Source organism: Nicotiana attenuata, unplaced genomic scaffold (genome assembly GCF_001879085.1).
Source record: "Nicotiana attenuata strain UT unplaced genomic scaffold, NIATTr2, whole genome shotgun sequence".
In the NCBI taxonomy this organism is placed as follows: Eukaryota; Viridiplantae; Streptophyta; class Magnoliopsida; order Solanales; family Solanaceae; genus Nicotiana; species Nicotiana attenuata.
The window spans coordinates 17,090-29,996 of NW_017672078.1; the positions used below are offsets into that span (position 1 = coordinate 17,090).

Here is a 12,907-nt window from a genome sequence, read left to right on the forward strand (position 1 = left end):
GCTTTGGCTGCCAAAAGAAGGATAAGGGTGTTATGGAACAAGAAAGAACATTAATGTATACAAGAAATACTAACTCCACTTATGCTTAAAGTTCAACTCCTCCGGGAACACCATGTTTTCCTCGGGGATGATGTTCGAAGTTCTTACTCTAATGAACCGGCTCATCCAACCACAGTCTTTGGGTTCGTTGGTGCTGGTAAAGAAGGACTTCGTTGTTTGGCATTGCAGCTTGATGAGCCCTAAAAATAACTAGGGCCGATACAACTGAACCAGGTGGCTAAGGGTGAACTCCAAACCCTTGGCCTTTTCAGTAAAGTACCGCAACATGATCACGATACGCTAAAAAGAAGGGTGGATTTGGCCAAGGGTGACTTCGTAAGTCTTGCAGAAGTCGATCACCCAGGGATCGAGGGGACCCAGTGTGAAGGGGTAAGTGTAAACACACAAAAACCCCTCCTTGTGGGTAGTTATGCTCTCACCAGGCCCCGGGATTCGGACCTCGACCTCGTCTCCCCACCGACAATCCTTTTTTACATCCTCGGTGAGCTGCTCAGTTATCAGGCTAATTTATTGGGATACATGCTCGCATCGACCTTCGACATCAGGAGGATTCTCATTTCCAAAGTCTTTCTTAATAATGCAATCACCAGGGGTGATCTCCTCAAGAGTTGGAGGCACCACCTGTTGGGCCGGCCGGGGGGTAGAGGAAGATGATGCTTTGTCCTTTTTGAGGAACATCTTGGAAGTTGGCCATGGTTGTAAGCTAAAAAAATGCAGATGAACAGAGATGTAGTGTTTCCAGCTAAAGCTTGGTATTTTACGGCGTTTAAAGAAGCGGAGGAAGCAGAAGATTGAAGAAAGAGATGAGAATTGGAAAAGATTGAAAAAGGAGATGAGGATTTACTAAAGGGAGACGCCCCATATTTATAGGGGGTAGCGACGGTTCGAAGGCGTTAATGGCCGACCAACACTGGTGTGCATTTAATCTGTTGGGGAAGTGGGCCGATGGGACGTTTCGGTCACTTCCAACGTTGGCTTCACAAGGATAATTTCACCATTAGAGGTTTGAGAAAAATTGAGGTAAAAATTGTTTCATATCATTATATTCCAATAAACGCGGGGACTATCTGTATACAGTTAAAATCAAGGAGTATGATTTTAGAGGCTTAAATCGGGCTGTAGGCCCGAGTGCGGGAGACTCGAAGTGAGTGTCGTATCCGGCTAAGGGACACCTACCTCAGGGAAGCTGATCGAATGCCTGGCACAGACTGCATCGAGGGCAGCATTATCTCGAAGTCAATCAAAAAACAACGGGAATCTCTCAAGGGCACATTGACCTGGGCATTACTTATTCGATAAGGGTTGTACGAAACAGTATAGGTCCGTACTAGGCCGTTATACACCTGTACCAATAGAATTCTTTACCTTTATGAGAAAGGTACTATATTGGGGTTTTCCCATCTTAAATAAAGGGGACCCTAATCAAATTGTAAGGCATCAGATCATTCATTGCAATAGAACATTCTTATTCTTCTCTTGTTTAACATGCACCTCTCCAATTATTCATCAGCTTTATTGCGTTTACTTTATTATTCCTACTTTATTGGTCTTAGCAGACCTCGAGGTCCCTGGATAGACGAGCTCGAGGCCCCTACTGTTTCAACAACATCAATTTGGTTTTTTATTTCTTCTTACTTAAGCCCAATATTACTTGTATAATCACTAGTATTAGAAATATCGCGTATCTTTAAAACCACAAATTATCTTTAATTGTTAAACTCATTTTTTGAGGTAAACAACTACGGCGCCGGTATTGACCCTGCAAGAGGGTACAAAGGAGTTTGTGGTATATTGTGATGCTTCAAGGTTCGAGCTTGGGTGTGTTTTAATTTTACATGGCAAGGTTATAGCTTATGCTTTTAGGCAACTCAAGAATCATGAAAGGTACTATCCAACATATGACTTAGAACTTGCGACAGTGGTTTTTGCATTGAAGATTTGTCGTCATTATCTGTATGGGGTCCATGTAGATATATTCACGAACTATAAAAGCTTTCAACACATTTTCAAATAGAAGGAATTGAATTTGAGGTAGAGAAAATGGCTTGATTTACTCAAAGATTACAACATTGATATTTTATATCACCCGAGAAAAGCCTATGTTGTGGCGGATGCTCTTACCCAGAAATCTATGGGTAGTTTAGCTCACTTGGAGGTATGTCGGAGGCCGTTGGGCTAGATATTGAGTTCGTCTTACGGACTCTAATGAAGGATGGGTAATTGTGTAGAATAGGGCTGAATCAACGCTTGTGGTGGTGGTCAAGGAGAAGCAATAAAATGATCCATTGTGGATACAGCTGAAGGAGGGGATTCATAAACAAAAGACTACAACCTTTTCTCTTGGCGTGGATAATGGTACCCTACGGTACCAAGGGCGACTATGTGTTCCAAATATAGATGGCCTTCGGGAAAGAAACATGGCTGAAGCTCACACTGCTAGGTATTCTGTGCACCCTGGTTCTACAAAAATGTATCATGATCTCAAGGAAGTCTATTGGTGGAATGACATGAAAATGAATGTGGCGGACTTTGTGGCTAGGGATCCAAATTGTCAGCAAGTGAAGGCCGAACATCAACGTCCTGGTGGGTTGGCACAAAGCATAGAAATTCCAATGTGGAAATGGGAAACCATTTATTGCGTTTTCATAGGATATGAAACAAATAGTAAGGCATATTGTTTTCTTGTTCATAAATCATAAAACCCCGGCATTCATAGTTATACGGTAATTGATAATAATGCTGAATTCTTTTAGAATATTTATCCGTATAAAAAGAAATGTGAGTCGTCTAGTGAAAAATCTAAGCGTCCTCGGGAGAAAGCAAAGGAAAGTACTTTTAATGAGGAAAATCCAAGAGGTAGTAAACGTCAAAGGACAGCTTCTTCCCTTGGACCTGATTTTCTGGCATTTTTGTTAGAAAATGAGCCTCAAACGTTCAAAGAAGAAATTTCTTCCTCGGAAGCACAATATTGGAAAGAGGCAGTCAATAGTGAGATAGAATCCATATTAAGTAATCATAGTTGGGAATCGGTTGATTTTTCGCCAGGAAATAAACCTTTGGGTTCTAAGTGGATTTTCAAAAGGAAATCGAAAGCTGATGGTACTATTGACAAATATAAGGCAAGATTAGTTGTTAAAGTAGAAATGCCTATGCTTTATTCTTCAGAAGGTGGGGAAAAAGATAAATCTAAATAAACGGATTATTCATCCAAATTTCAGTTTGAAACTCATGTAATTAACCTATTTTTCTTTTGGTTAACCCTAAAACTAGGATAGATCCATGAGAAATCTCATTAGATTTTATTAGATATGGTATAGATCAAAATGGTACACCAAAAGAATTGACTGCTGAGCCGTATGAGGTAAGAAATTCTCAAGTACGGTTCTAAGGGAAGGAATTGAACTACCTATTCCGGCCGGAGAGAACAGGCCATTCAACACGGAGATTCTGAAATTGCAGAGGCTTGGTTCGATCAAGCTGCTGAGTATTGGAAACAGACTATAGCGCTTACTCCCGATAATTATATTGAAGCGCATAATTGGTTGAAGATCACGAGACGTTTTGAATAAAAGAAGATCCCGTTTATTTATTATCCTTTATTTTGAATCTTAGTCTATTATTTTTGATTTTTTTATTTAGAATTTAGATATTTGTTATAATTTATTGTTTGTTGGACCCATCAGATCAGTTAACTAAAAAACGGATCATTCCTTTGCTTTTGGAAGACCCAATCACATAATTTCATTATCTCCCTTCTAAACCTTCTATTTCATCTGCTATTTTTTAGGAATAAAAAAGGATACACAGATAGAGTACAAAATAGACTTTGTTTATTATATTAAATTAAACAAAATTCCTATTATTAAAACTAATAAAATAAACCCTCGAATCACTAAATATATATAGCGGGGATGTCTCTTAGTAATGTTTAATGGCTACTTGCGTGATTTGGAATAGAGTAATTAAAATCTTCTAGGTAAAAAATAAAAGAGCTCCATCTAATAACTTCTATGAATATACACTAGGTTGCACAAAAAAGTCGTTTTTGGATCAATCCAAAGCCCAAAAAGGTTTTTAGAAGGTTAAAAGGTCCGTTGAGCGCCTCAAGGCTATGTCATAATAGATCCGAACACTTGCCTCGGATCGACTTCCAGATCATAATTGCTCTAAGTAAATAACTAAAGAAGATAGGATAGATGGGAGAATAGAAAAATAGAAGAGAAACAAACTAATTATAGAAATATCTCTCTATCTCTAAGGTTCACTAATTATTTGACTGTTGGCGGGTCTCTTTGTATGTGTTGTCCAAAAAGAGGAGGACTCAATGATTATTCGTTCGCCGGAACCAGAAGTTAAAATTTTGGTAGATAGGGATCCCGTAAAAACTTCATTCGAGGAATGGGCCAGACCGGGTCGTTTCTCAAGAACAATAGCTAAAGGGCCTGATACTACCACTTGGATCTGATGCTCACGATTTCGATAGCCATAGCAGTGATTTGGAGGAGACTCTCCGGAAAGTATTTAGTGCACATTTCGGTCAACTCTCCATCATCTTTCTTTGGCTGAGAGGCATGTATTTCCACGGTGCTCGTTTTTCTAATTATGAAGCGTGGCTAAGTGATCCAACTCACTTTGGGCCTAGTGCCCAGGTGGTTTGGCCAATAGTGGGCCAAGAAATATTAAATGGTGACGTAGGCGGGGGTTTCCGAGGAATACAAATAACCTCTGGTTTTTTTCAAGATTTGGCGAGCATATGGAATAACTAGTGAATTACAATCTATTGTACAAAATTGGGGCATTCGTTTCTTGCAGCGTTAATGCTTTTTGCTGGTTGGTTTCATTATCATAAAGCGGCGCCAAAATTGGCTTGGTTTCAAGATGTAGAATCTATGCTGAATCACCATTTGGCAGGGCTACTAGGACTTGGGTCTCTCTCTGGGAGAGAGTCAAAGTACATGTATCTTTACCGATTAACCAATTTCTAAACGCTGGAGTAGATCCTAAAGAGATACCACTTCCTCATGAATTTATCTTGAATCGAGATCTTTTGGCTCAACTTTATCCGGAGTTTTGCCGAGGGAGCAACCCATTTTCACCTTGAATTGGTCAAAATATGCGGACTTTAATCTTACTTTTTCGTGGGGATTGGATCTAGTAACTGGGTATGTGGCTGACTATTGCCCATCACCATTTAGCCTATTACAATTCTTTCCTGATAAGCAGGTCACATGTAAGGACCACTGGGGTATTGTCATGGACTAAAAGATATTTAAGAAGCTCATAAAGGTCCAATACAGGTCAGGGCCATAAAGCCATTGAGATCCTAACAACGTCTCATGCTCAATTATATCTTAACTTAGCTATGTTAGGCTTTTAAACCATTGTTGTAGCTCACCATATGTATTCCATGCCCCCTTATCCGTATCTAGCTACTGACTATGGTACACAACTGTCATTGTTCACAGATCAACATGTGATTGTGGATTTCTCATAGTTTGGTGATGCGCGATGAAGCCACTTTTATGGTAAGAGATTATGATCCAACTACTCGGTACAAACGATCTGTTAGATCGTGTCCTTAGACATGTGATGCAACTCGTATCCCATCTCAGTCGGGCATGTGATATTTCTAGGCTTTCGCGGCGTTTTGTTCTGTATATTCATAATGATACCATGCAGCACTTGTAGGGCATTCCTCGAAGATTTATGTTTTTTCCCAGATACCACCTATAAAACAATTACAAAAGCCTGTTTTTTCCTCTAATGGATACATAAACATCCCATGCTTTAGCACATGATGGAACGGCTTCCTGGCGCAACAGCAAGTATCCAGTTTAAAACTTAAGCTGTTGTGATTTTATGGCAGTTCCGGGTGCAAGGTGGCTTTTGTTGCCTACTTACCATTAAGGAAACCTGCATTTCTTGGACATCACATTCATGCATTTACGATTCATTATGACCGTTAATTGATACTTTGAAAGGTGTTCTACTTTGCTCCGCTAGTTCCCGTTTGAATCCGCATAAAGCCAAATCTTGGTTTTCGTTTTCCTTTGATGGACCTGGATAAGAGGGGTACTGGTAAGTATCGGCCTGGGATTCATATGTCTTTCTTTAGGACTATTCCTGGACTTGTACAAATGGAATTTCGGTAGAATATTCCATTCGAGTTGAAAAAATGCAGTCAGATGTTGGGGCAGTGTAAGGCAAGGTGGTAGTAAACTCATATCACGGGAGAACTTTGGCAAAGTTTTATTACTATTAAAGGGTGAGCTCCGCGATTCTCTTATGGCACAGGCACCCAGGTAATTCAGTCTTATGTTCTTCATTATCTTCAATTATGGCCTTTTTTTTCCTAGGTGCTGCATTTTGTCTGGCTTTTAGTTTAATGTTTCTATCTCCAGTGGACGTGGTTATTGGCAAGAACTTATTTGACTCATCGTTTGGCCTCATAATAAATTAAAAGTTGCTCCTGCTACTCACCGAGAGCCTTGACAATTATAACAGGACGTGCTGTAGGAGTAACCATTACCTGTCTGTGTGCCCACATACAATGGGCATTCTTCCTTAGCAAGAATTAATTGCAGTATGGATAATGGCCTAGGAGATTATAAGAAGCATATGGCATTATGATTTTCCAAGGCTTTTGCCCAAGGCTTAGCTCAGGATCCATACTCGTCGTATTTGGTTTTGTATTGCTACCGCACATGACTTCGAGAATCATGATGAACTTTGAAGGGAACGTCTTTAATCAGAATTATTTTTTGCTTCTCACTTCGGTCATTTAGCCAATAATTTTTCTGTGGATTCCGGAAATTTGTTTCATGTAGTTGTTGCAAGAAATTTGAGTCGTGGGTAGATGGACCCTTTACATGTAAGCCTTATTACTATTGCAATTTGGGATCCTCATTTGTAACCTGGCCGTGGAAGCTTTTAACTCGAAGGGGTGCTCCTTGGCCCAGTGAATATCGCTTGATTTGGTGCTTATCAGTGGTGGTATACAAATCGAGGTTATTAGTACTAATGAAAGTCTTTATACTGGCCTCTTTTCTATTATTTCTTTCCCCATTATCCTTAAAGGCAGGTTGTTACAACCTACAACCGAAATGGAAACCGTAGACAGTTTCCCGGTTAAAGAATGCGAATCGTCGTCTGAATATCATTTTCAGGACTCTTTCTGCGTAAGTTCCCTTGGCTTGACAAGGCATTTAGTTTCATGTTGCTACTTCCTTTCATCAAAGTAGGGCGAGTAACGTTCGGGTGAATAATTTCTTACGATGTATCTATACTACACCCACACATGTGGTTGTGCCCTTTTTATAGTCAATTGCATCTTTATGCTCAAAACCCGATATCAAGTAGTCATTTAATTTAGTAACCGCCAAGGGGCGGGAAGCTGCCATTCTAACTCTTCTCGGGGGATCCCATCCACAAATCGACTAAAATGTTTCTGCTCTGATATTGACCTCTCACATTTAGCTATTGCATTTATTTTTTCTCGTTGCTAGTCCATATGTATAGAACCATCTCGGGATTTGGGGCACAGTATGAAAGATCTTTTAGATGCACATATTCCCCCCGGGGGGACGATTGGGGCGTGGACATAAGGGTCTTTATGACACAATAAATAATTCGCTTCATTTTTCAATTAGGCCTTGCTCTAGGCTTCTTTAGGGGTTATTATCTTCTTTGGTAGCTCTACACATTGTACTCTTTACCTGCTTTATGCATTCATAGCACATGACCTTTATTACTCACGCTGCATTATATACCCACCACCAATATATCGCAGGATTCATCATGACAGGAGCTTTTGCTCATGGAGCTATATTTTTCATTAGAGATTACAATCCGGAGCAAAATGAAGATAATGTATTGGCAAGAAATGTTAGCAGCATAAAGTAGCTATCATTCTCATTTAAGTTGGGCCAGCCTCTTTCTGAGATTCCTAGCCTCGGGACTCTTATGTTCATAATGATGTCATGCTTGCCTTTGGCACTCCGGAGAAGCAAATCTTGATTGAACCTATATTTGCTCAATGGATACAATCCGCTCATGGTAAAACTTCATATGGGTTCGATGTACTTTATTTCCAACGAGTGGTCCAGCATTTAATGCGGGTCGAAGCATCTGGTTGCCGGGTTGGTTAAATGTTGTTAATGAAAATAGTAATTCATTTATTTTAACATAGGTCCTGGAGCCTTTTTGGTTCATCATGCTATTGCTCTTGGTTTACATACAACTACATTGATCTTAGTAAAAGGTGCTTTAGATGCACGTGGTTCCAAGTTAATGTCAGATAAAAAGGATTTCAGTTATAGTTTTTCGTGCGATGGCCCAGGACGAGGCGGTACTTGTGATATTTCGGCATGGGATGTGTTTTATTTGGCAGTTTTTTGGATGTTAAATACTATTGGATGGGTTACTTTTTATTGGCATTGGACAGCAATCACATTATGCAGGGTCTAACGTTTCAGTTAAATTTATTTGAGGGCTGCTAAGGGATTTATTTAATGGTTAAACTTTAACAAGCGTTATCATCGGATTATAATCCTTTATAGAGTAATGAAATAGTTTATCGGTTTGGGCATGGATGTTCTTAATTTCAACTCTTGGTTGGGCTACTGGATTATGTTCTTATTTCTAGGCGTGGATATTGGCAGGAATTGATTGAAACTTTAGCATGGTCTTATGAACGCACACCTTTGGCTAATTTGATTCGCTGGAGAGGTAAACCAGTGGCCCTTTTCCAATTGTACAATGCAAGATTGTGTTGGAAGCTCACTTTTTCGTAGCTTTATATTCCTTATGTGGGCTTCACTTGATTGCCTCTACGTCGGGCAAATTTTTTTAATATTTTTTAATTGGTGTATCCGATATTCATATCTTTCGAGGAGTAGGCGTTGCACTTCTTACTATTTCTACTTCTAGGATTCGACTTGTATCATGGATACTAATAGGAATTCAACCATTATGGCAAGGAAAAGTTTGATTCAGAGGGAGAAGAAGAGGCAAAAATTGGAACAGAAATATCATTCGATTCGTCGATCCTCAAAGAAAGAAATAAGCAAGGTTCCGTCGTTGAGTGACAAATGGGAAATTTATGGAAAGTTACAATCCCCACCACGGAATAGTGCACCTACACGCCTTCATCGACGTTGTTTTTTGACCGGAAGGCCGAGAGCTAACTATCGAGACTTTGGACTATCCGGACACATACTTCGTGAAATGGTTCATGCATGTTTGTTGCCAGGAGCAACAAGATCAAGTTGGTAAGGATTAACGCTTCATTTCTATTTCTATGGTCGATGATCATAGAAGCCCCTTTACCATTCTGTATAAATGGGCTATTCTATTTGTACAGATAGGGTGGAGGGGCGCATTTAATCCTTGTTTATCTATTAGTTTTCAGTTCTTATCTTCGGCGCGGGGTAGAGCAGTTTGGTAGCTCGCAAGGCTCATAACCTTGAGGTCACGGGTTCAAATCCTGTCTCCGCAACATCTTGTTTTGCCAAACTATTTTAGGGTTGACTCTGTTAACTAGTAATTAATTCCCGCCTTTCGCTTTTTGGGGGTGGAAGGAAAAAGAAAACGTAGGGGAGGGATAGAATCACTACACTATCACGGCCAACTATACCAAATCCTTAATTTAAGGATATATTTAATGCTATTTATGAAATTAAATAATAAATAAATAGTAATAAAATTACTTTATCTTGGATCTTGGGCGGATAGCGGGAATCGAACCCGCATCTTCTCCTTGGCAAAGAGAAATTTTACCATTCGACCATATCCGCATTTTTTTGTTCTTGATACACAATATGTACCCACATATATGATATATAACCGGATCTTTTTTGTGCTGTGCCGGGACTCATATTCTCTTCAGAACGATTCTAATTATTTTTTTATTTAATTGTATTCTTTTTATTCAAGAAGTTTGACCCCCCTCTAATTTTTTGGTTTTCTTTATTTGATTTGCGTTTTCTTTGGGGACTTAGATTCCAATTTAATGTGTCTCACAACCGAGAAAAAATAGGGGGGTCATTTTTTTTTGGGTCTGCGACGAATAGGTTCAAGAGATGAGAAAATTAAGGCTGCCCACCAGAAAGACTAATCCAATCCATAAGGATGTACCAGAAAATACAACATTTTTGTTACTTGACCAGCCATCAGGAGAAGCAAATACAATGGGTACGCTAATCAATAAGATTAATGAAGTAGCAATTAATGCAAAAACAGCCAATTGGAAAGAAAGAGTCATGCTTTTAATCCTCCAAGCTACCATCAAATGAACTAGATACCATTTGATCCCTCTATCAGCCAAAAAATATTAATTGTGATAAAATATGTCATCGAGGGATTTTACTTTATCATGAATCCATTGATTCCATATGACTTATTACTACTCCCCCTTTCGCACTTTATTCGTACGTGGTGCGGGGTGGAGGGCAATGGAATTTTATTTTTTATTTCACAAATGTGCATGCTAGATCGTATATCTATATACGGATAGATAGATCGACCGGTTGATTCGCACCTGAGATCTTTCTACAGATAGTGGGGGTATCCACCCTATGGCCATGTTCTATTCGGAGGAATAAAATAAAAATAGTCTTTCGGAGATATGATTCAGCGGTTGATAACCCGGTCTTGAAAACCGGTATTGTTTTAACAAAGAACTATCGAGGGTTCGAATCCCTCTCTCTCGTTTTTGCTAATTGAATAGATTTTTTTCTTTAGTGGTTTTGCCCAACCTGCTATCCGAAAGAAAAGGGAATGGCTCGGCTATCCCACCTAGCCAAGCCAGAAAAATAGATTAGATATAAGTTAGATAAAATAAATTGAAAAAAAAAAGAAAAAAGGAATACTTAGGCTGATTCCAAGATGTATGATTGAATCAAAGTGATTTTTACTTCATTCAACCATTGGATCTCCAGTCTCATCTCAATTAAGAGGGGTCATGGAAAGAACAGGTTCAAAGTCACGATCAATTTCTTTTTCAAATCCTGCTGCAGCTGCACGAGCCCTTCCCGCGTGCCACAAATGACCTATGAAGAAGAAGAATCCTAGAACAAAATGAGAGGTAGCTAACCAACTTCTAGGAGAGACATCATTGACTGCATTGATCTCGGTAGCTACACCACCCACGGAATTTAAAGAACCTAAAGGAGCATGAGTCATATATTCTGCGGAACGCCGTTCCTGCCAAGGTTGTATGTCTTTTTTCAACCTACTCAAGTCTAACCCATTTGGACCCCTTAGAGGCTCTAACCATGGAGCACGCAGATCCCAAAAACGCATAGTTTCTCCTCCAAAAATGACTTCTCCGGTCGGGGAACGCATTAGATATTTACCTAAACCAGTAGGTCCTTGAGCGGATCCCACGTTAGCCCCAAGACGTTGGTCTCTAACTAGAAAAGTAAATGCTTGAGCTTGAGAAGCTTCTGGTCCAGTAGGTCCGTAAAATTCACTAGGATAAGCGGTATTATTGAACCAGACAAAACAACAAGCAATGAAACCAAAGACGGCTAAAGCCCCTAAACTATAAGATAAGTAAGCCTCTCCAGACCATACAAGTGCGCGTCGAGCCCATGCGAAGGGTTTGGTTAAGATATGCTAGATTCCACCAAGTAAACAAATGGAACATAATCATACATGTCCTCCGATTATATCTTCTATATCGTCCACACTAACAATCCATCCTTCCCCTCCAAAAGAGGATTTTAGTAAATAACCAAATATGATACTCGGGCTAAGGGTCAAGTTGGTAATTCTTCTTACATCTCCCCCTCCCGGAGCCCAAGAATCATATACGCCCCCAAAATAAAGAGCCTTGAATACTAGAAGAAAAGCACCTAGACCTAACAAGATTAAGTGAATACCTAAAATTGTGGTCATTTTATTTCGATCTTTCCAGACATAACCAAAGAAGGGAAAAGATTCTTCAAGTGTCTCAGGCCCCAGAAGTGCATGATAAATGCTGCCAAAGCCCAATACTGCAGAAGAAATTAAATGAAGTACTCCAGATACAAAGTATGGAAAGGTGTCTATAACTTCTCCCCCAGGGCCTACCCCCCAACCTTTTGTAGCTAGGTGGGGAATTAAAATTAATCCTTGTTCATACATAGGCTTCTCTGGTACGAAATGGGCCACTTCAAACAGGTTCATTGCTCCGGCTCAGAATACGATTAATCCAGCATGGGCTACATGAGCCCCTAGTAGTTTACCGGATAAATTGATAAGTCGGGCATTCCCGGCCAACCAAGCGAAACTAATGGTTTCTTGATCACGACCAGCTAAGGCTAAAGTTCCATTAAAGAGCGTTTCCACGTGGTAGAACCTCCTTAGGGAATATAAGGTTTTCATGAGGCTGATCTTGAGCCGCCATCCAAGCGCGAATACCTTCGTTTAAGAGTTTTAAACCTTTGGGTTCTAAGTGGATTTTCAAAAGGAAAATGAAAGCTGATGGTACTATTGACAAATATAAGTGAAGATTAGTTGTTAAAGTGTTTAGACAACGAGAAGGTCTTCATTACTTTGACACATACTTGTCGGTAATGAGAATTACATCTATCCAGGTATTAATAGCGTTAGTCGTCGTGTATGACCTTCAAATCTATCAGATGGAAGTGAAGACAACCATCTTAAATAGATTTTTGGAGGAAGAAGTTTAAATGGAACAACCTGAAGGGTTTGTAGTTCCCGGAAAAGAAAAGAAGGTGTGTCAACTTGTTAAGTCACTTTACGGACTAAAACAAGCACCAAAATAAAGACATGCAAAATTTGACCAAACAATATTGTAAAGTGGTTTCAAGATCAATGAACGTGACAAATGTGTTTACATTAA

At 39.6% G+C, this 12,907-nt stretch overlaps 1 non-coding gene across 1 annotated transcript; it reads right to left on the bottom strand.

The window, feature by feature from the left end:
- Positions 1-9,783: 9,783 nt before the first annotated feature.
- TRNAG-GCC lies at positions 9,784-9,854 on the bottom strand. The gene has a single exon. It is a non-coding gene; the product is annotated as a tRNA-Gly (tRNA).
- Between the last annotated feature and the right edge of the window lie 3,053 nt (positions 9,855-12,907).